Below are 26,626 nucleotides of genomic sequence, written 5' to 3'. Positions count from 1 at the left end.
ATCGAGTGGTAGGTGGAATGCAATGAATAAATGCACTGTATTCCACTGGAATGGTATTCATAGAGCTAGAGAGGAGTAGGACGGGTTAATCCTGAAGGCCCCTTCCACCTCATGTTCCAGGATGTTGAGATACCAGGAGTCTTAGGGGAACACTGGGGGCAGTAATCAGTGAGGAGTAAGCCAGAGTCACCCTTGCTGTGCCCAGCTTCAGGAAATCTAGAGACCATTTATAGAGGCATAGAGTGTCTGAGCTAGAGGCTCCCATTTTTACAAGGATATAACTGAGGCCCAGAGAGAGAGGATTTACTCAGGGTTACAGAGTGAGTTGGGGCCAAGAGAGCCTTGATGCTACCATCCTGGTTTGCCCAGGACTGAGGTGTTTCCCGTGGTATGGGACTTTCAGTGCTTAAACCAGAACAGTCTTGGGCAAACCAGGATGGTTGGTCACCCTGCGGTAATGGTGGTGTGCATCCTAAGCTAATGCTTCTTCCAGATGTACATTCTCACTAAACTCCCCAGATCCCTGGTTCCTCCACATTTCTTTTCCAGGCTCCTTTTTCAGGGCTTTGAGACTAGAGGGGCTGCTTAGACTGTGGAGCAAGTTGGGGGGTGTGGGAGTTGAGTGAGAGGGTGGAGAGAGGGTGGAGATGGCTGGAGAATGCCAGAAGAGAAAGAGATAGGATTTCTGACTTTTAACACTCCTCTGCTAATTAGATAAGGGGTGGATATGGGGGGTAGAGAGAATGAGCCTCCATGCATATTCTTCTGAGCAGTGACACTGAGCAGAGCTCAGGAATTTTTAATCTCTGGTCTCCACCCCTCCTCCCTGGAAGCTTGTCTCTTCCCACCCCCTGGTGACTCCCAGTCCAAATGCCACAGCTGCTTGAGCTCCTGACCCTCCCTTTGACCCCCCAATTTAGCCTCAATGACTTGCAAAGTTCCTCAACAATATACCCAGGGAAGGAAGAGGAGAATACTTCAATTTTCCCTTTGAGATATAGGTTTCCAAGTATGGGAAAGAAAATAGGCCTTCCTGTGTGGAAAATGGGAGCAGTTGCTGGAACACATGGGCCTGTGAGGGCTGGGGTACATTAGAGGGGATAAATCTGCAAGCCATGACTAGCTGTTTCTTGCTTGAAGGTATATTTCCTTCATCAGTTGGGAAGCTCCTTAGGGCTTGCCCTTGTCAATCCCAGCCACACAGGAATCTCTCCAAGGATAGCAGAATATTCTCCCATCAACTGAGGTGCCCAGGTGGCAGAAGCTGCATCATCATTAGCCTAGAAAGGTTTGGAATTGGAGGGGCTCATCCAAGGAGAGATTTTGGTTGGCTAAAACCCCTTTATTATATTTTTTATTCTCTCACTGTTCAAAACTCCCATCTCTGGACATTAGATAGGACACAGAAGTTCCAAGTTAATGTTTCTTGATTGATTGTTGTTGAAGAAAGTACGGAGATGATTGTGGAATTTTATTAGTTTTCAGAGAAGTATGCATCCATCTATCCATTTATTTATTCTAAAAATATTTACCTACTTAGTTCAGGCTAGTATTCAACACTTATGGGTCTAAGATGAATTATCATTACTTGTTTTTATCCTGGAGGAGCTCTTAGTCTGGTCTGAGAGAGAAAAGCTTAAATAATTTATAACAATACAGTGAGATAAAGTACTCTGGAAAAGTTGGAGGGGGAGTAAGGATAATGAGTAAATCTCCATAGACAAGGACTTCTGATAGAGACCTGCCATCTGGTGGCGATGAATGGTACAACATGCTCTTTGTTGCTCTGATGTGGGATTCAGTATTGCAAATTTCAGCCTTGAGCACCTGCCCAATGGGTAGCCAGCCCAGGGGTTGGCACTGTGATGCATATACATTAAAGCTTCTAAGATGACATTGGTCCTTAAAAAACTTGCAGTGTGCTTGTGGATATAAAGCATAATTGAAAAAGTTATCAAGCAAACAACATTATATTTGATATACACACATGAACAAATATACATTAAAAATATGTAAATGATTAATTGTTACCTAAAAGTAAACAAAATGGAAATATGTAAAGTAAAAAATGAGAGTCTCAAAAAAAAAGAGAGTCTCCCCCATCCCGCTCCCTGTGAGTAACCATTATGAACAGTTTAGTGTGGATTCTTTGCATGTACAAATGTTGGTAAATACATACATAATTTAAAAAATAGAATTGTGTTGTTATTCCTCAATTTTGTTTTTAAACTTTTATATCATGGACCCCTTTCTGTGATACTACATATTAATCTAACTTGTTTTCTCTTAATTTTTATATTGAATAAAAAATTAAGCATGTTAATATGAGTAAGTAGTCTATAAGGTTTGTTAGGAAAAGCAGCAGCCTCAACTACACCCACACCATCCTCTCAAGAAGCAGCAACTTTCAATTCTTTTATCTGCTGCTATTAGTGTTATCTCCATGTTTCTAAAAAGCCTATTCGTGTCCTATTTATTGTTTTTTTTTTTCAATTTTAGGTATTATTTGTTGAATTCCCACCATGGATGATGAGGATTGGCCTTTCTTTTCTTTTCCCATTTACCAAATACAAATGCACCTTTCTCATCTTTCCATCTCCTCGTATAGTTAAATTTACTTAGGTCAATATTGAATGTTTACATTATGATCATGTATACTATTTAGAGGACAGTCATGTAATAAATCAGGCTTACTTTTCTTTCCCTACATGTCTTTTTGTTTTCCCTGGAATTAATAATTATCTGTTTTTGTTTGCTTAGTTTTCTATGTAAATTCTGCCCTTACCCAAAAGACCTCTCATTTAACTCTCAGACTTGCTCCAATCTGGCCTAGTTACTTCTCTGCATACTGCATAGCTGTCATCCTAGTGTCTTCTTTCACCATCAGCATGAGGGTTCACTTTGCTTCTCCACTTTGTTGCACATCCTGTTTCTTAAATCTTATGTCTTTTTATCTTAGTTTACTCCCTCATTTTGGTAGATAACATTTCAGTAGCTTCCTGAGAAAGGGTGCATAGGAAGCAAATTTTTTGAGACCTCACATATCCAAAATGTTTTATTCTACTCTCACTTGATTGATATTTAAAATTTTTAAATTACTCTTTTGGTAAGGTATAGAATTGTAGATTGGAAATAATTTTCCTAAAGAATGTTGAGGTAAGTGTTCCAATGCCTTCTAGTTTCCAAGGTTGCTGTTGAGAAATCTTATGCCGTATTGAATGCTAGTCTTTTGTAGGTTACCTGTTCTTCTTCTCCCCACCCTCCTTAGAAGCTTTTAGAAACTTTTCTTTATCCCCAGCACACTGAAGTTTCGCAATGATGTGGCATTGGTGTAGAACTTTTTCATTTTTCGTGTTTAGTACTCATGAACTCTTTCAATCTGTAAACATGTCTTTTTGGACTGGTAAACTTTCTTATATTATTTCTTTGATAATTTCTTTCATTTTCTATGTTTTCTTTTTCTACAATTATTTTTTGTGTGTGTGTTTGGGGAGGCGGAGTTATTGAGCCTCCTGGACTGATCCTCTCATTTTATCTCTTCTTTCCTGTTTTCCATTTTTTTCGTTGTTTTATTTTCTAGGAGAAAATAAGAGTTTTCTCATATTCTTTGTTCTTGTTTCATGATCGCAATAAAAAAGAGTTTCTCAAGACTTTTTTTTCCTGGTTTCTCAAGACTTGTAAATTCAGTTGCTTTCCACCTTTCCAAATTTTATTTTCCCTCTACTTTTGGCTCCTCTTTGACTTTGGAGTTTTGTGCTTAAAAAAATCCCTTTTCTATTTTGTGAGGAAGGGACAATAAGTGCATGTATTCAACCTGCAATGTTTAACTAGAATACACATACTTGTTGTTTTATGTCAGATTTCTTAAAAATAAAATTTAAATTGGGGAAGTGAAATGCAGCTGGGATGGTCTGAGTAAGATCAACTTCTGCCAGTGCTTAGCAGGGACTATCTTCCAGCAGCTGACTTGATCTCTCCCTGCCCAACCCAGGAAATAGAACCAAGGAAAAATCAGGACAGATAATGAAAGGACCATTCTTAAGTACTTGGAACTATTAAAAAATGGAAGAGCAGATTTAACATTTTAGTTTTAACATTATAGTGAACAGTGCTTCTTTCTAAATGTTTACAAACTTCTCTTTTTCTTTCACGCTCACTGTTCCATTGAAACTACTTTAGATTACCAGTGATCTCCACATTGCCGAATCCAGAGTTGTTGTAGATCGTTCAGTCTCCATCTTGTAACCTTCACTTCTTTCAGCTTCCAGGACTCCAGAGATGATTGATTTCCCTTTTACCTCTGGCCACTCTGTCTCAGTCTGCTGGTTCCTCTTCATTTCTCAGACCTATTAATATTGGAGAGCACTGAGGCTCATTCCTCAGACATCTTCTATTTTTTTGTCTGTATTTACTCCCATATGGTGGCTATCCCCAAATTATATCTTTTTTCTTAAATTGTCCTCTTGTGCCTTTAAGAACCAACCCTATTCTTGGGATGGCCCTCCTAAAATGAGAGGGAGATTGCTGCATGTCCTGCCAGACTCCAAAATTATATCTTTAGTCAGACCTCACCTATGCTCCAAACTTGTATATCCAGCTGTCTGCTGGGCATCCTCCAGGAAGGCCTAATTGGCTATCTAGCAGGCATTTCAAATGTGACATGTCCAAAACAGAGCTTCCCGTTCTCTTCCTCTTCACTCTCAATCTGATCCTCTAACCAGTCTTCCCATCTCAATAAATGGCAACTCTGTCTTTCAATTGTTAAGGGCAATTCTAGGCTCCTCTTCCTCACACCCCATATCTACTCTGATAGCAAATCTTACCAACACTAACATGCTAGATATTTTACATATTAATCTTGTTTATTGTCTGTTTCTCCCAACAGAACATAAACACCATGAAAACAGAATTTTGTCAATTTTAGTCACTGTTGTATCCTCAGGGCCTACAATAGTACCAGGCACATAGTTGACATATAGTAAATATTTGTTGAATGAATTTGAAAAGATATACATTCTTAGAAATGTTTAAAGGTTTAGTGAGGCATAACTTACATACAGTAAACTTTATCCTTTTTAAGTATATAAAAATTTTGACAAATATATACAGTTATGTAGTAACCACCACAATCAACACACAGAACATTTTCATTACCCCAAGTTCTTTTGTGCTCTTTTATAATCAACCCCTACCCCATCGCAGCTCCTGGCAACCCCGATCTGATTTCTGTGTGTGTATGTGTGTGTGTGTGTGTGTGTATATATATATATATATATATATATATATATAAAAAGCTTTTTCTTAGAGCAGTTTTAAGTTTACAACAAAATTGAAAATGAGGTACAGAGATTTCCCATATACCCCCTGTCCCCATACATGTGTAACCTCCCCTGTTATCAGCATTACTCACCAGAATGGTACATTTCTACCTACACTGACCCATCATAATCACTCAAAGTCCATAGTTTACATTAGGGTTCACTCTTGATGTACATTCTACGTATTTGGACAAATGTATAATGACATGTATCCATCATTATGGTATCATATGGAGTATTTTCACTGCCCTAAAAATCTTCTGTGCTCCACCTCTTCACTCCTTCTTCCTTCCTGACCCTCCCACCCAACGCTGGCAACCGCTGATCTTTTTACTGTCTCCATAGTTTTGCCTTTTCCAGAATGTCATGTAGTTGGAATCATACAGCATGTGGCCTTTTCAGATTGGCTTCTTTCACTTAGTAATATTCCTCCATGTCTTTTCATGGCTTGATAGCTCATTTCTTTTTAGCACTGAATAATATTTCATTGTCTGGACATACCACAATTTATCCATTCACCTGCTGAAGAACATCTTGGTTGCTTCCAAGTTTTGGCAATTATGAATAAAGCAGTCCAGGTTTTTGTGAGGACATAGGTCTTCAACCTGTTTTGTAAGAAACAGCCGAACTGTCTTCTAAAGTGGCTGTACCATTTTGCATTTCCTCCAGGAGTGAATGAGAGTTCCTGTTGCTCCACATCCTTGACAGTATTTGGTGTTGTCAGTGTTTGGGATTTTGGCCCTTCTAACAGATGTGTAGTGGTACCTCACTGTTGTTTTATTTATTTATTTTTTAAATATTTATTTATTTGGCTGCATCGGGTCTTAGTTGTGGCATGTGGGATATTCAACGAGGCATGCGGGATCTTTCATTGCTGTGTGCAGGCTATTCTCTCTAGTTGTGGTGCGTGGGCTCCAGAGCATGTGGGCTCAGTAGTTGTGACATGCAGGCTCTCTAGTTGTGACGTGTGGGTTCTAGAGCACGCAGGCTTAGTTGCCTTGGTGGCATGTGGGATCTTATTTCCCCAACCAGGGATTCTACCCACATCTCCCGCATTGGAAGGCAGATTGTTATTAGAAGTTCCATTCTAATCACTGGACCACCAAAGAAGTCCCCTCACTGTTGTTTTGATTTGCAATTCTCTGTTAACATATTGATGTGGAGCATGTTTTCATGTGTTTATTTGCCATCTGTATATCTTCTTTAATGAGGTGTCTGTTAAGGTCTTTGACCCATTTTTTAATTGGGTTTTTGTTTTCTTATTGTTGAGTTTAAGAGTTCTTTGTATATTTTGGATAACAGTCATTTATCGGGTTTGTCTTTTGCAAATATTTCTTCCAGTCTGTGACTTGTCTTCTCATTTCGTTGATATTATGTGTTTTTTTCAACCACAGTTAATAATAATATAGTGATTATTTGTTCCACGAAAGTTTGATAGAACTCACCAGTAAAACTCTCTGAACGTGGTACCCTCTTTAAAATAGAAATTTGAGGGACTTCCCTCGTGGTCCAGTGGTTAAGAATCTGCCTTCCAATACAGGGGATGCGAGTTTGATCCCTGGTCGGGGAACTAAGATCCCACATGCCAGGGGACAACTAAGCCTGTGCACCACAACTACTGAGCCCGCACGCTCTAGAGCCCGTGCACCGCAATTAGAGAGTCTGCACGCCACATCTACTGAGCCCATGCACTCTAGAGCCCACACGCCACAACTAGAGAGAAGCTGGCACACTGCAACAAAAGATCCCTCATGCCACAACAAAGATCCCACATGCCACAACTAAGACCCGATGCAGCCAAGTAAATAAATAAATAAATATTAAAAAAATAATATAGAGATTTGAAAACTCTTTTAGTTTCTTCTATGGTAATTGATCTTATAAAGGTTTTCTACTTCTTCAGTTTTGGTAATTTACTTATTCCTCAAGAATAATTGATTATGCCATAAATAAAATTAAAAGAAAAATGAAAAATTGGGGGAAAAGATTAACAATTAATATTACAGAGAAAGATTAATCTACCTAGTATAGAGTAAGCCTAGAAACTGAGAAAAGATCATAACTCAATAGAGAAATTGACCAAGAACATGGATAGACCATTCATAGGCCAAGAAACAAACATGGCCCTTCAAAATGTGAAAAGATGCTCAAGCTCAGTCATAATAAGAGGAATGCAGGTAGAAACTACTCCACTGTTCACCAGTCAGACCAGCAAAAATCCAAGAGTTTGATAACATTCTATGTTAGCATGGCTGTGGAGAAATAGTAAGACTCATTTGCGTTGCTGAAGGGAATGCAAAATGCCATAACCCTTGAGAAAGGAATCTGAAGATATTGGCAAAAATTATAGATGCATTTACCCTTTGATCCAGAATTCTGCTTCTGGGAATCTATCTGCAGACACAACTTCAGAAGTATTAAATCATACATGTACAAGATTATTCATTGGAGTATTATTTATAATAGCAAAACATAGAAACAAATCAGTAACAGGGAATGAGTAAAATAAACTATCCACCCAATGGTATACTCTGTAGCCCTAGAATAGTAATATCTCCTCTCTGTGTACTGTTTTGGAGAGATTTCCAGGATACACTGCTAAGAGAAAAAAGTGAGGTACATAGCCATGTGGAGAGTGTGTCTCTTTTGTATTAGTACAGGGAGTAAGAAGAATATATATTAATGTTTTTCCACATTATCATAAAGAAACAGGAATAATATATAAGAAACTAATAAAAGTTGTTTCCCGTGGACTCAAAAATGACATAGGTAGTATATGGATAGATGTGAACAAGATGTAAGGAAGACTTTTCAAATCTTTTTATATTGTTTTGATTTTTTTTTTTTTTTTGTGGTACACGGGCCTCTCACTGTTGTGGCCTCTCCTGTTGCAGAGCACAGGCTCCGGATGCGCAGGCTCAGCGGCCATGGCTCATGGGCCCAGCCACTCCGCGGCATGTGGAATCTTCCCGGACTGGGGCACGAACCCATGTCCCCTGCATCGGCAGACGGACTCTCAACCACTGCACCACCAGGGAAGCCCTATTGTTTTGATTTTCAAATGTGAATTATCATTAAAAATTATTACAATTTAAAAAATATATTCATTAGCTTTTTAAAGGTATTTTAGGGACTTCCCTGGTGGCACAGTGGTTAAAAATCTGCCTGCCAATGCAGGGGACATGGGTTCCAGCCCTGGTCCGGGAAGATCCCACGTGCCGCAGACCAACTAAGCCCGTGCGCCACAACTACTAAGCCCATGCACCACAACTACTGAAGCCCGTGTGCCTAGAGCCCGTGCTCCGCAACAAGAGAAGCCACTGCAATGAGAAGCCCGCGCCCAGCAACAAAGACCTAACGCAGCCAAAAATAAATACATAAATTTATTAAAATAAATAAATAAATAAAAGGTATTTTAAAAGGTTGTACAAATGTAAATTGGTCTAGTGAGCTTGCTGCAATTCAGGATATAAAGAATGGTCCTTGCTCTCAGAAGAAACTTTATATCTGGAAAATAAAACAATATGCATAAAACATTTTAAAAAGTTGATAATACTGAAATAAGGAGAGGATCTGATAAGTACTGAATGATGGCTCTGACCCTAAGTTCTGTGGCATTCATGGCAGGAGTGATTTCACTGGGCTCGGTCTCAAAGAGGAGGTGATATTGGCAGAGCTTTGAAGGACAAACAGGAAGTGGGTAGAGAGGAGGATACAGGTCTCCAGACACAAACTCAAGTGTAACCTTGTATTTGGGAGACAATAAGTAGCCCTCTGATATTTCTCAAAGCACTTAGGGGTTGGGTTAAAAGTGAAGCAGATTTTTATTTATTTATTTATTTTGGCTGCACCGTGAGGCATGTGGAACTTCCTGCCTGCACCACCTGCAGTGGAAGTGTGGAGTCTTAACCACTGGACCACCAGGGAAGTCCTGCAGCAGGGTTTTTTTTTTTTTTTTTGCAGTGTGCGGGCCTCTCACCATTGTGGCCTCTCCCGTTGCGGAGCACAGGCTCCGGACGCGCAGGCCCAGAGGCCATGGCCCATGGGCCCAGCCGCTCCGAGGCACGTGGGATCTTCCCGGACCAGGGCATGAACCTGTGCCCCCTGCATCAGCAGGCGGACTCTCAACCACTGCGCCACCAGGGAAGCCCCTGCAGCAGGTTTTTAAAGACAAGAAGTCAGCCATGCAGAGAGTAGAGGGAGAAGAGTCCCTAGCAGCAGAGGACCCCCAAGGGCACATGCTCTGAGATCTTGATGGAGTCCAGGAGAGAGAAAGCTGAGGGGTGAAGGGAGCAGCAGGAGCCAGATAACCTGGACCCTTTATTTTAGGTGCAATGGGAAGTCAATGCAGGACTTTAAGTGTATGTATGGGAGTGAGGGGAATCTGACTCACTTTTTAAAAAGATTACTCTGGTTGTTGTGTGGACAATGAATTGGGGGCGGGTGGGGAGAAAGATTGAGAGATCTTCTCAAGAAGAATCGACTATGTCTTTGTATCGATGAAATAAAATTCACATTTTAAGGCAAGATAAGAAAAGTTTAAACATAAAATTTGTTCCTGCGCCTTTGGACCTCCTGCTTCCCCTCCAGTGTGTGTTGTATATCTGCATTATGAGTTAACCAGACCTCCCCAGTGACAGAAATGCCTATTCAACTGACTCAACTGTAAAGATCAGTTTTTCTCCTTCTGGTGCCAGCCATGTAATTCCTTAGAAGGTAACATTCCTTTCTCAATTCTTGAAGGGGTCACGATGACCTACCACTTGCCTTGTACATGCAGACAGCTTTAGGGATCTTTATGTACAATGCCAATATATCATTTCCCTTAAAGATAGCAGTTGGTGCAGGACAGACTGTTCAGATGACCTGGATAGATACTGGGCCACACCTAAAGGAAGTTCTTAGCTGAAATACTACTTATGACCTTATTAACGTTACTAGCTATATTACTTGTATTCTGCCTATTTTATAAGATTATTGTTTCTTGCATTACCAAATGTGTGACTGAGCCTCAGATGAAATTAATGATGATTAGGTGACTACAAACAATTGACCACTATAAATATATAGTTCTATAAGATCAGTGAGTGTGATAGTGTAACTCTAGATATGTGAAGAAGCAACAAGAGGGAACCATTTCCTGGACCATAACAAACTAGTGAGATAGGCAGTTCAGAGGCTTTTGGTTACTGTTAACAGGGCCTAGTCCAGTAATAGCACGTTGGGTGGACTGTCAATGAAATCCTTGCCTGACCTGAGAATCCTGGGAATCCTTGCCTAGCATTCCTAGTGCCGTGGGACAAATTGGTCATGAAATGCCTCCCAAACCTTGATCGAAATTACAAGAGATGTGTGCTTGATTACAGGTAACTTTTGCCTGTCGCATGTGTGCTCACCTCCTCCCTTATTCTTTGGAACCATCCTCATAACTCTCTGAGAGACTCTCTCCCGGGTTATAATCCTCAGTTTGGCTCAAATAAAATTTTCCATTCTTTAAAAAAATTTATTTATTTATTTGACTGTGCTGGGTCCTAACTGCGGCATGCAGGATCTTCATTGCGGCATGCGGATCTTTAGTTGCGGCATGTGGGATCTTTAGTTGCGGCATGCGGGACATTTAGTTGCAGCATGTGGGCTCTTAGTTGCAGTATGCAGGATCTAGTTCCCCGACCAGGGATCGAACCCAGGCCCCCTGCATTGGGAGTGTGGAGTCTTAATCACTGGACCACCAGGGAAGTCCCTCCATTTCTAAGATTGCCTATTGATTAATCTTGTTATTGTTGTTGATAGTACTTACCTTTCTCCCTCATCCCTAATGGCTGCATTTTCCACCCTGTGTGACTGGGGAGAAGGGTGATAGTAACACCTGGGAAGTCAGGGCTTCATTTGGTGAGAAAGGTGATGGCAGCAGAGCCCATTTCCAACTACCAATGTTTCATTGGTAGTTGGAAATTTGACTCAGGAGCTGGGGAGAGAGGACAGAATTTTGAAGGTCTAGATTTGGGATTCTACTATGGAGAGGAAATAGTTGAAGCTGTGAGATTGTATGAGGCATCAGAGAGAGGGAACTGAGAGAAGAGAGCAGAGGGCCAAAGACAGATTCTCAGCAAAGCGACACCAACAAAGGAAGCAAGGGGATGAAGAGAGTAAGGTTGCTGTACCAGAGCAGTGTGGAATACCAGGACAATTTAAGTTGAGGGGTGGAATGCCAGTTGAATGATGAGTGTAGTAGCTGTGTGGCATGGGAGGAATCATGATGGGGTGTAGTACTCAGGAAGGCTCCTGGCAGAAATAGGACTTGAAAGATGGATAGACTAGGTGGATGGAGATGAAGGCAGGGGACTTCCAGAGTAAGCAGTACAAGAACCAAGGTGCAACAGGCAATTCTGACCACTGAGTGTATGTGCAAGGTCGCGGGGGAGTTGAAGTTTGTGAGTGAAGGGTTCTAGCCAGGAAGTCTGGGGTGATAAATGCATGTAGAAAGAATTGAATCAGTTAGTTGATCAACATAAGTATTTTTTGAGCACCTCTGTGTACCAGGCACCAGATTAGGTGCTGGGAATATAGCCATGAAACTACTTACCAAGGCCCTGCCCTCTAGAGCATACCTTTTTAGCAAATCAGATAGGTCTTCACAAGTAAGCAGAGGAGCTTAGACTTTATCCTATGGGCCACTGCTCTTATGTGGCCCTATAATGGGAGCTGGATGGAGAGACATCCCCAGCCTGTGGGGGACATAGAAGGGAGTGTATGCAGAGGAAATGCAGTCTGTTGGAGGGCTGGGTCTTCCACAACTTCATGAGCATGTGAGCCTGAACTGTATACACGCAGACCAGGAAGAGTGCATTAGAAAACAGAGAAGTGGTCAGAGTTTCTGAGGACATTGTTCATTTGGAGAGATTGATCACTGATTTATTAACCTTTGCAAGGGGAATTCATTTAATAAGCCTTTGTTTGGCTTAAGCTGCAGGAATGAAACTCTGATGATGGAATTACTGGCTTGAGTCATTAGGAAGAAGAGGTATTTAGTGGAGAGAGGGCAGTCAGAGCCATCCCTGGCTGTGAAATCCCACCTTTCAGGAGCTGTCTACCTATACAGAGGCCAGCTCTTACCTTCCATGGGTTGTGAGGGATATTGCTTCACTCTCTGGATATCATTTGGACCATTCAGGTGTTCTTGGATTTCTAGAGATGAAATCATTCCTTATTAGTTCCTAAATGACTATCACCCTGCTTGCCCTGCAAACTCCACTTTCCCAGAGAAAACAAGAGAGAGGGGATGAGGAGAAATGGGCAATAGGCAGGAGGATACAGTCTTAAAAATTCTGTATGAAACTCTAAAGGGAAGTCAAAGGAAACAGACAAAGGGTCTTCCCGAGCTTGGGACCAGCAGGGAATGATGCAGCATCCTGAAGATATTTTTAAAAGCAGTGGATAGCCAGAACTAAGAGTCAGAGTGACCAATTCATTCTGTTTCTCCCTCAAGCTGCCCTGTTTTAACACTGGAAGTCCCACATTTTTGGGAAATTTGGGACAGTTGATCATCCCATCAGGACACCTGGGCTCTAGCTTTGTATCTGCCATTAATTCCATACCCCTCTGAGCCTCAGTTTCCTCCTGAAATGGTAAAGTAAGGTACCTTAATAAGACGATATCAAAGAGCCCCTCCAAACCTGATGGAGCAATCTGGAAATTTACCGAGGCTGCCCTGACATCCAGACTTTCTCTTGGAACTTGCCCTGAGCTTGGGCAGAATGAATCTCACCACAGAGAGTGCATCTGAAGGCTCAGGGACCAGCAAGTTCCTATACAGACTCTTCTTTCTTACAGATCCTTCTGTCAGTGACATAAGTGAGTATCAGCGTACAATGTACATCCCTGACTAGTTCAACTTAAGATTTTTCGACTTTACGATGGTGTGAAAGTGATATGCATTCAGTAGAAACTGTACCTTGAATTTTGAGTTTTGGTCTTTTCCAGGGCTAGTCTCATGATGCTGGGCAGCGGCAGTGAGCCACAGCCCCAAGTCAGCCATGTGATCACAAGGGTAAACAACTTACAACCATTCTATACCCATACAAACATTCTGTTCACTTTCAGTACGGTAGTCAATACATTACATGAGATATTCAACACTTTATGATATAGGCTTTGTGTTAGATGATTTTGCCCAACTGTAGGCTAATGTTGTGTCCTGAGCATGTTTAGGGTAGGCTAGGCTAAGCTGTGATGTTAGGTAGGCTTGGCGTATCAAATGCATTTTTGACCTACAATATTTTCAACTTATTGGGATGTAACCCCATTATAAGTTGAGGAACATCTGTATTATAATTATTAGTTGTCACCTACAAAATAAAGTGTAGGTGATTATTGTAGTTGTCAGATTGTTTCAAGGAATATGTAAACCAAAAATAAGAAACTTAGTAAGAAAAATAAATTTCTTAAAGCTCCCAGCTGGCACTATATTCACTTAAGTTATAGTCTGTACAATCATGCTGGAATGAAATGTGGTTATCATTTCTATTTAGAATTTCACTTGGCTACTGAAAGAATGATTTGTCTTTGAATTTCTATTAACATAAAATAGAAAATGTTTCTTTTGTAAATCTTCTAAGTACATACTGTTCTGAAAGTGGCCTTTTATGTTAGCTTTACAAGGTCATCATGTTTTGGCAAGAATTTCAAAGCCAATAAGTTTGAAAGTAGTTCCATTGGACTTTTCCAGAGTCAGTGGTGGCATAACATAAGAGCCTAGCCCCTGAAGCCAGAATGCTGGGTTCACATCGCAGATTTGTAACAAGTACAACTTGATGTTTCTATACCTCTGTCTTCAGCTGTAAAATGGGAATGATGTTAATAGTACGTACCTCAAAATGCTGTCATGAGGATTAAATGAGTTGATATGTCTACAAGTGCTCAGACCTCTGCTTGGCACAAGGTAAGCACTAAGTAAGTGTCCCATTACAACGTAAGATCCTTCAGTCCAGGGATTTTTGTTTGTTTTGTTCACTTATATATCCCTAGAACCGTGTGTTCTATGTGTGCCTAGAACTGTGCCTGGCTCGTAACAAGCATTCAATAAATATTTGTTGAATGAAAGTATATGTCTTGGTAATAGGTATTCAATTTGTGGTTTATTCATGAGGTTTTTAAAGTCCATGGGATTTATCTGTTGTAAACCTTTAATTTATACAAAGGAAAACTGAGGCCCAGAGAGAAGGAATCTTCCCAATGTCACATGAGCTTTGATGGCAATAAAATTAAATACCAAATATTTGTCGTAAGAGAAACACACTAGGCCGAACCTCTGTTTCCCCACTTCATTTTATCTTTCTTACATGTGCTCCTGTCCCAACATTTATCAGAGCTGCTTATGTAGAGACATTCAGCTTTCATCTGAATGGATGCCATGGTAGCTGAAGGCACAATGTCCATTGCAGCAGGCAGAATCGGCTTTCTCCCATGGGAACAAAGTGGCTTGTACTGAAAGAATAAAGGTAACTATGTTCATGCTGTGTTCCTGGCTTCTGCCTGCTCCTCTTTCCTCTTCAACAAGCTTGGGACTCAGTGTGTGTAGCCAAAACTCCCACAGTCACTCCAGAAATGAACACTGCACTGGTTTTGCACTAAGACAAACCTGGTTTCAAATCCCATTTCTGCTACTTCCTACCTATTGTACTACCTGTTACTACCTGTGACCTTGTTCTGCAAATTTTTTCACTTCCGTAGTCTGAGTTTGTGCATCTCTAAAATGGGTATGCCAACATACTCATAGTGGAGGTAAATGTTAGCAAGAATATGGGGCCTACAGATTTGTTCAACATGATGAATGCAAACAAGACCCACAGCAAGACATGTTGTAGTTGCAAGTTGGGTTCTCTGGGAAGAAACTCTCTGATGAAGGGTAGCAGGCAGGACACTTAGGAGAGTGCTCTTGGGATCAACACATGTGGAAGGAAGGGGAAGGAAAGGGCAGAAGAAGAAGTTGGGCAGTGGTGCAGGCCCAGTGAAGACCTCAGCTGACCTCTCATGGGGAGCTCTAGAGCTGGGATGTGTGTGCAGAATTGTTGCCAGCTGAGGTGAGGAAGCTGGGCCTTCACCCCTCCCCTGACCGTGTTGTCAGTTATTCTATACAGGCTGGTCCTGGAAGTTACCTTCAGCCAAGGCATTCTCCAAAGAGGGCTGACAACCGAGGGTCATGGCAGCATTCCCAGAAGTTGGGGGAGTAACTGCATTCCTGAAGGGGCATCCGGTTGGTGCTGCACAGCATCCATCACTCCCAAACTCCAGAACCAGGCATAAAGAAAAGATCCTGAAAGCTTCCAGATGGGAAACACAGGGCATCCACAAAGGGACAGGAATAAGAATGACATCAGAAGTCTCAAAAGCACCATTAGAAAAGGCAGTGGAGAAGTGCCTTCAAACATTTCATAGAAATCAATTTCTAAACTAGAATTCAATTCTGAGCCAACCTATCTATCAAATTTGAGGATACAATAAAGACATTTCAGACATGCAGTTTTGATTTTGACTTCCCATGCACTGTTCCTTAAGAAGGAGGAATTGAATAAGTGATTCAGGAAGTAGAGGATCTTCCAAGAAGACGTGCAGGGCAGTCTAAGTAGAAATGCTGAGCCGCAGCCTAGAGAAAACAGGGGAGCCTGGAGTGGGAGGCAGGGCCCTGGAGGGAAGCTGTTAATGGTCAAAAACACATTTTATTTATGGCTCTGTCAACAGTTGGTAAATTTGTAAAGAAAAATGAAGAAATGATGATTATAAAAGTCAAGATATAGTTCACCTCTAAAAAGGAAAGTGAGGGCTGTGACTAGGGGAGGAGCTTCCAAGGTGGCAATGTTTCATTTTTTGATCTGGGTGATGGTTACATGGGTATTTGCTTTATAATTATTGGTATAACTACAGACACATATACATATATACTTTATATATATATGCTTTATGCCATTTTCTTTTTTTAAAATAAATTAATTTGTTTTATTTATATATTTTTGGCTGCATTGGGTCTTTGTTGCTACGCGCAGGCTTTCTCCAGTTGCGGTGAACGGGGGCTACTCTTCACTGCGGTACGCGAGCTTCTCATTGCGGTGGCTTCTCTTGTTGCAGAGCACGGGCTCTAGGTGCGCGGGCTTCAGTAGTTGTGGCTCGCGGGCTCTAGAACGCAGGCTCAGTAGTTGTGGCACATGGGCTTAGTTGCTCTGTGGCATGTGGGATCTTCCTGGACCAGGGCTCGAACCTGTGTCCCCTGCATTGGCAGGTGGATTCTTAACCACTGCACCACTGGGGAAGCCCTATGCCATTTTCTATGTATATATTATATTATATTTTATTATTATTATTTTTTTTTTTTCGGTGCGCGGGCCTCTCACTGTTGTGGCCTCTCCCGTTGCGGAGCACAGGCTCCGGACGCTGAGGCTCAGCAGTCATGGCTCACAGGCCCAGCCGCTCTGCGGCATGTGGGATCTTCCCAGACCGGGGCACGAACCCGTGTCCCCTGCATCGGCAGGCAGACTCTCAACCACTGCGCCACCAGGGAAGCCCTATATATTATATTTTAAAATAACTTACTTTAAAATATTATAAGAAAAGAAATAATAAGTGTAAAGCTCTCAACACAGTGACTGGCCTGGAGCACATAGTACAAGTCCAGTGAGTGTTAGTTGAATATCATCATCGTCGTCATCGTTCTGACCCTGCCATCCACTCCTGAGCAAGTACTTTCAGTTTTTGGTTTCTAGAGCAGAAGGGTGTGAGACATATTCCAGAAGAGCATGCAAAAGCGGGGAGGATTAATATTTGGCCTGGAAATAGTTTTATGTTTGCAATGACAAAAAAATTGAATCCAGAGCTTCCTGTTCTGAAAACATATCACTAGCAGAGAGAAAATTAAGATATTTTCTATTTCCCCTGCTTCTTCTATAGCTGTCAAGTGGGCAGTAGGTTGGGAAGAGTTACCTTCTGCTTTCCCAACAGCAGCCTCTGATCTTTGAAGGGCACACCCTTTGCCTCTGACCAAACATGAACCCCAACATGGAAACCTCTTATGGGGCAGATATGTCTTGGGGACACTTTTTCCCTCCTCTTACACTCATCTATTAGGGAATCAGCCTGATGCAATGGAAAGAACTCTAGACCAGGAGTCTGGGGGCCTGGGCTCCAGCTCTGCCTTTAAGCAGTGTGTGTCTTGGTCATCTGTAAAACCAGAGTTCTGGGACTAGGTCATCCCTGAGATCCTTCCAGCTCTGAAAGTCTGTAATTCTAATATCCTGCAAAGCTAGTGAGAGAGGAGAAAGGCAGCATGGCTAACAGGAAGAGCATGTGTGTTTTGAGTCAGGCAGACGTAGATCCCAGTGCTACCACCTACTAGTTATGTGAACTTTGTAAATTATTTAACTGTCCTCAGCCTCAACTCCCACATCTAAAAATTGGAGTAGTACCTGCAATGCAGAAATGTTGTGAAGATAACATGAAACGGCGTATGTCCATGGTTCCCAAACTGTGTGTTGAGGCACCCTAAGGCTCTGCAGTGAACTCACATGGTTACCACAGTTGGATATTTCAAAAATTTGAGGGAAACACAGTGATGTACATTGGGTACCAGAGGTAGTTAAGAGTTTCAAAATTAGATTGTGCTACCTTCTGTCATGCCTTATGTTTGTATCTTCACAAAGCTGGGTTTTCAGTGTGATAAAAAGCAAGTACCATGTAAAAATCAACATGGGACACTAAGTAACGGTGGTGGTGTCCAATGTGATTAAGAAGTTGAGCAGTGTGAAATAGGTGCACACATCTCACTAATAAGTAATTGTGATTATTTAAGAATAAAATAGAAATAATAGTTTCCTTTCAATTTACATGTATCATTTTTTTCAAACAGCTACTAAATCCTTAGTATATAAATGCTTCTTGTTTCGATCAAATTATTTAATAAATGGAGCTGTTAGGTATTTCTTTTGGCCTAAGGGAATGGTGGAAAACTTGCTGAGACACGGTGGGCTCTGAGAAAAGAGAAAGTTTGGGAACCTCTGACATATGGAAAGGTATTTGGCACACAGTAGGTACTCAGTAGCTGGTAAAAACTATTAAGGAACCTTGTATAAGGGAACACTGAGCTATCTTTTATAGTTTATTTCTGGTAGTGGTGGGAGCCAAACTTGAATCAAGAGGAGTCTGACACATCTTTATAATAACAGCACGTAGGAGGCACTGAATAAAGGTCAGCTGAATGAGTGAAGGTGTCAAAGATAAAAGGTTTTACAAGGCACCTGGGACATGACTACCAAAGTGAATAATCATTTTTTCAGTGTTCTTTTGGGTCCTCCTCATGGCCTATACCCTGCATAATTTATCCCCAAGGATATCCCCAAGTCAGAATCCATTCTCTCCAGAGAATTTTGGTCTTTAAACATGGTTAAATTGCTGCTGTAGAATTCCAGTTTGAAGACTTTGCCACAGATTCCAACATGTTTGGAACCTGATGATTGCAGTCTGGGCTGGGCTCAAAGTAGGCCTGGCTACAAAGCAGAAGGAATCTTGAATGTGAATTACATTGTAGCAGTAGTAAACTAGTCTTTGGTTTAGACTACTTCACTAAAAAATAGCTGTTTTTTTTTTTTTTAAAATAGCTGTTTTAAAGCCCTTTGGAAAGCAACAACAAACCACAACAAATCTGCTCCCTATATTCTGTCAATTTTAAGTTTAAATCAATTTAGAATAAAAGATATAATTATGTTCCCAAATAGCCTCTGCCTCTAATATGGGAACAGAACTCCCTTCTCAAATAGTCAACTCTCTATATTTGAAATTAGACTTGTTTTCATGCCTTTTTTTGCAAATCAGTTCTTAGGTGACAGCTAACTTCTTTTTTTTTCAAAAATTAAAAAAAATTGTATTTATTTTATTTATTTATTTTTGGCTGCATCGGGTCTTTGGTGTGGTGCATGGGCTTCTCATTGCGGTGGCTTGTCTCATTGCGGAGCACGGGCTCTATGTGTGCAGGCTTCAGTAGTTGTGGCACGTGGGCTCAGTAGTTGTGGCTTGCAGGCTCTAGAGCACAGGCTCAGTAGTTGTGGCACACGGGCTTAGTTGCTCCGCGGCATGTGGGATCTTCCCGGACCAGGGCTTGAACCCGTGTCCCCTGCATTGGCCGGAGGATTCTTAACCACTGAGCCACCAGGGAAGCCGCCTAGACAGCTAACTTCTGTGTGATAGAAACAAGTCTATCTTAGGAGATTTGCCTTCCTTTCCCTTTAATCACTAAATGCAAATGGTTTCTGAAGCACACATAAAACAAACTTTTGTTCTTGGTTCTGTCAAATATGGGGTTTTGATAGCAGGAAGACAGGTTTACTGAGAGCTTTATTCATTACTGGATTTAAGTCACAAACTAGAAATTTGCTGCTTATATTTATTTGCTTTAAAAAAAAAACAGGATAACTTTTGGCAGTTTTCATTAAAAACAGAAGCTGTAGCTATGAGGATAACTTTAAGTTGCAAAAACAAGTCAGTGTCTTGCCATCTGCTCCAATGTGTTTTGATTTTTATTATTCTTTTTGTTTCTTTGTCCCTCTGACAGTTCCACTGCAGGTTCAGAACACGACTGATAATTCACCCTTTTTGCCTCCTCCTCTCCAACTTCCCTTACCAATCTGTTGCAGGTGGCCCCCTTTTTTTGTCCAAAAGGCACTGAATAATAATTTTGGGGGAGAGAAGATCTAAACCTTCTCATGACCATGTATGCTTGTGAAAAATGTTAGGGAATGGTCTGTTGTTCCCCATCCACCCCTTTTCTTAATTTAAAAATAAGAAGCAATAGGGGAGGAAAATGGTCCCTGGGTGGGGTGTGAGTTCCTGACAAGGGTTCATTTACTCCCATGAAAGCTTTATCTGAAGTAATTTCAGCTAATGGGAGCTCACCCTGATGAGGTAATGCTTTCATCCCACACTTGATTGGTTGGTTGCTCTTCTCCTTACTTGGTGTTCTCCCAGAGGCTGAGAAGTGAAGTGGGCTTGTTTTAGGGATAATGCCAGCTTTTCTCTCTGGCCATTCACTCAGCTCCACTAAATCTTTCTGTAGCATGGCTGGTGCAGGGAGTTGCTGAAAACAGGCATTGCTTACAGAAATGCTTAGAGCCACTGGGGAAAATCTCAGTTTCCCCTTCTCAAGCAATTAGATATCCTGCAACTTGAGCAAGCTCTTCTACCTGGGGCCGCAGGGGTGTCTTCTAGTCTGGCCCTTTCTCAGCAATGAGAACATGAGTGAGATGAGGATGATGCTAGACTATGAGGAGCTGAGAGAAAAGCCAGCCAGTCCTGGGACATATATATCCCATAATGCTTGTCACGCCCCGACTATGGGGCCCAGCAGTACTTCACTTCTTAATGCTCTTTGGCCTGGGAACAGTAGTGCTGTCTGTGAGTCAGGCTGATTGCCTTTATAGCTCCTGCACAAAGCTGGAGGGATGAGATTAGGGGAACTGGGGCTTCTTTCCAGCCATCTCATCTCTTTGTGTTGCCTTTTACTCTGTCTACCTCCATTCTGGGAAATTGTGTTGTCTGCATTATAGTAGCTGGTGTAGATCTTTTTACAAGGAAACAATTGTCTACCTGTGTCTCTGGAAGAACTTGGAAAGCCCTTGGCTCTGCTTTGGTATCAAAATTTGTCTAAACTTCCTGGGAAGGAGAGAAGAAGCATCTGATTCTAGGCTGTGTGCAAATAGGGAAACTGAGGCTACAGGATGAAGTAATTGTGGGTGCAGTAGGGATAATAGGTGCTTGTCCCTGACAACCAGGCTAGTCTTTGTGCATAAATTCGTGCTCCTTTTCATACACTTCAGAATTAGACAACAAAAAAGCAAGAGGGTATACCCGGTATGGCTGAACTCTCTGAAGTTTTTCAGGGCTAACTGGTTAAAGAAGGAGACATTTGTACACATGTATAGAACCCTACAACCACATGGAGGAAAATTAGTGGGGAGAAACTTCTAAAAGAGAATTGAACTGGAACACATTCTGTGGACTCTGAGAGCTGAGGGTGACAGCATTCCAAAGGTAAATGCGTTACTTGGGGAGCTCTGTGGAGCAGGTAATCAATCTGATTTTAAACATAATTTAGTTGTAAGCATCAGTCCTCTGCCCTTCGTGGTTGAGCTTCACGGAATGAGATTCTTGGAGTCAAAGGGAATGAAATTTTACTCCATTTTGTTATCTAATCCTGGGAGAGTAGCTCTTTTTCTGTGACCCATTTTAATAGTCTTCAAATAGGAGTATCAACCTGAATTCAAGGAAAGATTTTGTGAGTGAAAGGCTCACCCTAAGTATTTAAAAGGGTGGAGATGGCATTTAAGATTCTGATAATATTGTCTGAAGCATCCTGAAACTAACTCCACCCAGCTCCTTAACCATAGGATAAAGGTCTTTTCCTTATCTCACTCACCTCTCCCACCCCCAACCACTATCCAACCTGTTAGAGATCTGGCCCTCTTATCGCAGAGAACAAAGACCAGGAAGAAAAGGAAGTATAAAAAGTAGGAGGCTTCCACGTTGAATTTGCAACTATAGTATGTTTACAGGATAAATCAGCTAATACATGTGAAAGTGCTTTGTAACACATAACATGTTAACATGGTAATGGAAGGGATTACTGCTCCTCAGAAGAATAGGAACTATGTACTACTCATTGCTAAACCTTCAGTGCCCAACCCAGTCTCTGACACATAGGTCTTTTTTTTTTTTAATTTTTTATTATTGGAAAATTTTAGTTACACCAAGGTAGAAAGAATGGTTTAATGCATCTCCATGTATCCAGTTTAAAACTGTTATCAATTCATTAGATAGACATTTAGTTAATGACTTTTTTTTTTTTTTTTTTTTTTTTTTTTGCGGTACATGGGCCTCTCACTGTTGTGGCCTCTCCTGTTGTGGAGCACAGGCTCCGGACGCGCAGGCTCAGCGGCCATGGCTCACGGGCCCAGCCGCTCCGTGGCATGTGGGATCTTCCCAGACCGGGGCACGAACCCGTGTCCCCTGCATCAGCAGGCGGACTCTCAACCACTGTGCCACCAGGGAAGCCCTAGTTAATGATTTTGAAGGAAGGGATTTTGGAAATTTCTTAGACTTAATTTGTCCTATCCTCTTTTTCTTTAGAAGTTTATGATCAGTATGAACAATAATATCAGAAAATCATATTTCCTATAGTAGTTCTCATTACGTTAATCACATCTGAGAAAAAAAAGGGCAAAAGTCTTAGGAACACTTTTCATTCTGGGTTATCTGATAAAAGGGTTGTAAAACAAACATCTTGATTTTATAAAGAGCAGAACCTCAAACTATCAGCTACTCATGCTTGTGATTAATAGTTCGTCCAGCTTCAGAGTTTTAAAAACATTTTGGCATGGGAGGCGACTGAAACCCATACCAGGACTGACTTGTAGGGTCATCAGCTCTCTGCTTTGACTGTGATATGGTTGGAATGGGGCTAAAGTCTCCATGTTTCTTGGTGTTTCTATTTTATTTATCTTCCACCCTTGTTCTGTGGGTTCTTTATCTTGAAGGACACAGATAACAGGCCACTGGAGTCTAATATGTTTGCTTGAGCAGCCTTTTGGCAGTTTTCAACTTAGTTTTCTGGGAAGACCAGAAAAAAGGCCACCAGTGATCCGGATTGAGGTGGACATCCTAGCTACGAGACTGTGAGTGTTTGGGTGGGTTTCTTCCCTTTGGAGTTTCTGTTTCAGTAAAATGAGGCTTTTTGGTATAGTGATATAGCGGAGAAAGTGCAGCCTTTAGAGTAGAAGAGACCAGTAAAAAAGACCAGTGTTTGAATTTCCTCTCCATGTTTTTTATATTTCTCACCTGTAAAATGGGTTGTTTCAAGAAAAGAATTATTTTAAAGCACCGAGTGCAGTGGCTGGCACATAGCCAAGTGCTCAATATATTGTGGCTACTCTTATGATCAAAATGAGGAAGCTGCAAGCAGAAAAATAGGCAAGGGAAATGGATAGGTAATTCACTCACTAAGAAATACAACTGGCCAGGAAGCGTATACTCAACCTCACTTGTACCACTGTTTTTGCTCATCAAATTGACAAACATAAAAATATACATAATATCCATTGGTGAAAGTTTAAGCAAATGGGCATTCTCCTATACTGTTCATAAAGCCTCTTCTGAGGTAGTTTTGGTAATATCTATCAAATTTTAAATGCATTGCTCTTTTTTTAAAAATTTATTTTATTTATTTTTGGCTGTGTTGGGTCTTCGTTGCTGCGCAGGCTTTCTCTAGTTGCGGCGAGCAGGGGCTACTCTTCGTTGCTGTGCGCAGGCTTCTCACTGCGGTGGCGTCTCCTGCTGCGGAGCACGGGCTCCAGGCGCGCGGGCCTCAGTAGCTGTGGCATGTGGGCTCGGTTGTTGTGGCTCGCGGGCTCCAGAGCGCAGGCTCAGTAGTTGTGGCACACGGGCCCAGTTGCTCCGCGGCATGTGGGATCCTCCCGGACCAGGGCTCGAACCCGTGTCCCCCGCATTGGCAGGCGGATTCTCAACCACTGAGCCACGAGGGAAGCCCCTGCACTGCTCTTTAACTCAGGAATTTTGTTTCTAGGTATCTGTTATATATAAATATACACATGAGTATACAAACATTTATTGAACTATTGTTTTTAATAGAGAGAACAGGAACAATATATTATAGAACATTATAGTATGATCCTATTTATGTTAAGAAAGATAACTGAGTGTGTGTATTTTATAAATGTATAAAAAGAGGTCTGGGAGGATATACTTCATAAGATTACTTTTAGGGAACGGAGTAAGATTAAGGGATAAAGAAATTTTTACTTTTTTTCTTTACTCTTCTAAATGTTTTGAATTTTCCCAACGACTATTATTTTTTATTTGAAAAAACAATTTTAAAAAATGGTGATGGTGTGAGTTAGACCATCCCTCAGCCCCATGGTGAGTACTTGTTTAGTGCCAAGTTTATAGTTGCGTAGAGCCAAGCACTTCTTAGATCTGGAAGGGTGGGCAGAGCTTGTATTTAAGAAGCAAAACTTCCTCTTTATGGTTTGGGGTTTGGATTGTTGGACCATTGAACCCAAGTGACCCCTTCTGAAGACAGCAGGACTGCATGGGAGTGAGGAGAGGTGTTTCAGGAATCTTCTGTCCTACCCAAGGTGCTCTGTTTGAAAGAAAGAAAGAAAGAAAGAAAGAAACAAAGAAAGAAACAAAGAAAGAAAGAAAGAGAAAGAAAGAAAGAAAAGAAACAAAGCAAGGTCTTGGACTCTTTGGAAGAGTCAAGGCAACCTCATAATTACAGCACCTCAGAATCCAAGACTCCTGGGCTGGCAGAGAACCTTCCAAGTTCATCTGTCTCTCTGCTTCCTCACAGGTCAGCGTGTCAGATTTTATCAGACATGCCAGATCCTGAATGATGAAATTTCTTTTCAGGTCTTAGGGAGCTTTCTTGGATTACAGGTGCCCACCAATTTCTCTGTGGTTGCACATTTAGTTCCTACCACTGTGTGAAATACCTGAGTGAGAAAACAGATAAAATCTCTTATTTAAGATAGGGATAGGAACTGAAAGAAAGGGAATCCTGTTTTCCTGTTCAACAGTAAGTTGCCCCAACTCTGAAAAGAGGTACTCAGGGTTAAGAAAAGCATCACTCTAATATCCTTCAGAACTCCCTGATTTTAGATTGTACACAGAGGAGGAATGGCACCAAAGTACTGGCAAAGGTCTGCACAGGGTGCGATTGTACTACATTTCATTACATGGCTAAATATTTTAACATTTAAAAAACTGCAAACAACATCTATATAAAAGAGAGTGTATAACAAATATATAATATATAAAAACAATTTGAAGAGTAATTATGAAAAGCAAATCCCATGTACCCTTCACCCAGATTGAGAAGTAGAATATTATAAAACTTTGGAAGGTCCATGGTGGGGCTGCCAGCACTGTGGTACAAACTGAGCACTGCACAAAGGTTTTTGCCAAGGTGGGGTAGATTTCCTCCTGGAGGATGGGGGCCTTTCCCTTGGGTACAAAGGCTCTTGGCTGCTGCTAGGCTGTTGGCCCACAGAGAATGATCCTTTTTCTCTTTCCCAAAGAGGCTACTTACAGTCTTCTGCAGCCCTGTTCCTGGGGGGCATTCCACCTATGTGCTCTGTACCCTCTACTAGAAGGAACAATTACACTGAATTTTGGATTAATTGTTCTCTTATTTTTCTTTAGCATTTTACCATATGTGTATGTATCCCTAAACTGTCTACCTCTCTTCTTTTTCTCCTAAAAATGCCATTCACCATTGTATTCATTTTTGAGTATTGCTCTAACAAATTGCCACGAACTTAGTAGCTTAAAACGACACAATTCATATGTGGGGCCAGAGGGTATATGGGATGCCTCTGCACCTTCCACTCAGTTTTGCTGTGAACCTAAAACTGCTTTAAAGTATATATATATTTTAAAAGGGCATTAATTACTAGCATAAGGGGAGCTGGGAACTCTCTGTTCAGTCTTTGCAACTTTTTATGTAAATCTAAAATTATTCTGAAATAAAAAGTTTTCTTATAAAAACAAAAACAACCAACCACTATCTTACAGTTCTGTGGGTCAGAAGTCTGACTTGGGTCTCGCTGAGTTAAAATCATGGCTCTAGGGGAAAACCTAGGGGCCTCTAGAGGAGAATTATTTTCCTTGCCTTTCTCGGCTTCTAGAAGCTGCCCACATTCTTGGCTCGAGGGCCCCTTACCTCCTCAAAGGCAGCAATGGTGGGTTGAGTCAGTCCCACATTTAATCATTCCAACCTGTCTCTTCTGCCTTCCTCTTCCATTTATAAAGACCCTGTGATTACACTGGGCCCACCCAGATAATCCAGGATAACCTCCACGTCTCTGGGTCAGTTGATTAGCACCCTTTATTCCTCTCTGCCGTGTAACCTAACATATTCACAGGTTCCAGGGAGTAGAGTGTAGACACCTTTGAGACATTGTTCTTCTGCCTCCTACAACCACCTTTGTGCACACCTTTGTCACATGCTTGTCCTGCCCACCATCTAAAACACTTTCATTCTTTTGGTTCTTTTTTACAAATACCTCACTCCATATTTGTCTGAGTTGTTTTCTGAACAAGTGAAAAGAATAAATACTCTTAGTTTGATCTAGTGACAGAGTTTGGACACAAAGTAACATTAAATATATTCTCTGGATGTTAAACTCTGGGCATTTATCAATAGCTTCAAGTTGAACTTGAGGAGCAAGTAAGGTAATTCAGATATTACCAGTTAAGCT

General features: G+C 41.3%; 1 non-coding gene across 1 annotated transcript; it reads right to left on the bottom strand.

The window, feature by feature from the left end:
* Nucleotides 1-4,454: 4,454 nt before the first annotated feature.
* LOC115803347 (small Cajal body-specific RNA 11) lies at nt 4,455-4,570 on the bottom strand. Its single transcript, XR_004024026.1, has one exon.
* Between the last annotated feature and the right edge of the window lie 22,056 nt (nt 4,571-26,626).

The sequence above is a fragment of the Delphinapterus leucas genome, chromosome 3 (assembly GCF_059928025.1).
Source record: "Delphinapterus leucas isolate spDelLeu-1000000601 "Yukka" chromosome 3, BTC_Dleu_Yukka2, whole genome shotgun sequence".
Lineage (NCBI taxonomy): Eukaryota > Metazoa > Chordata > Mammalia > Artiodactyla > Monodontidae > Delphinapterus > Delphinapterus leucas.
This window is presented reverse-complemented; position numbering and strand designations above follow the sequence as displayed.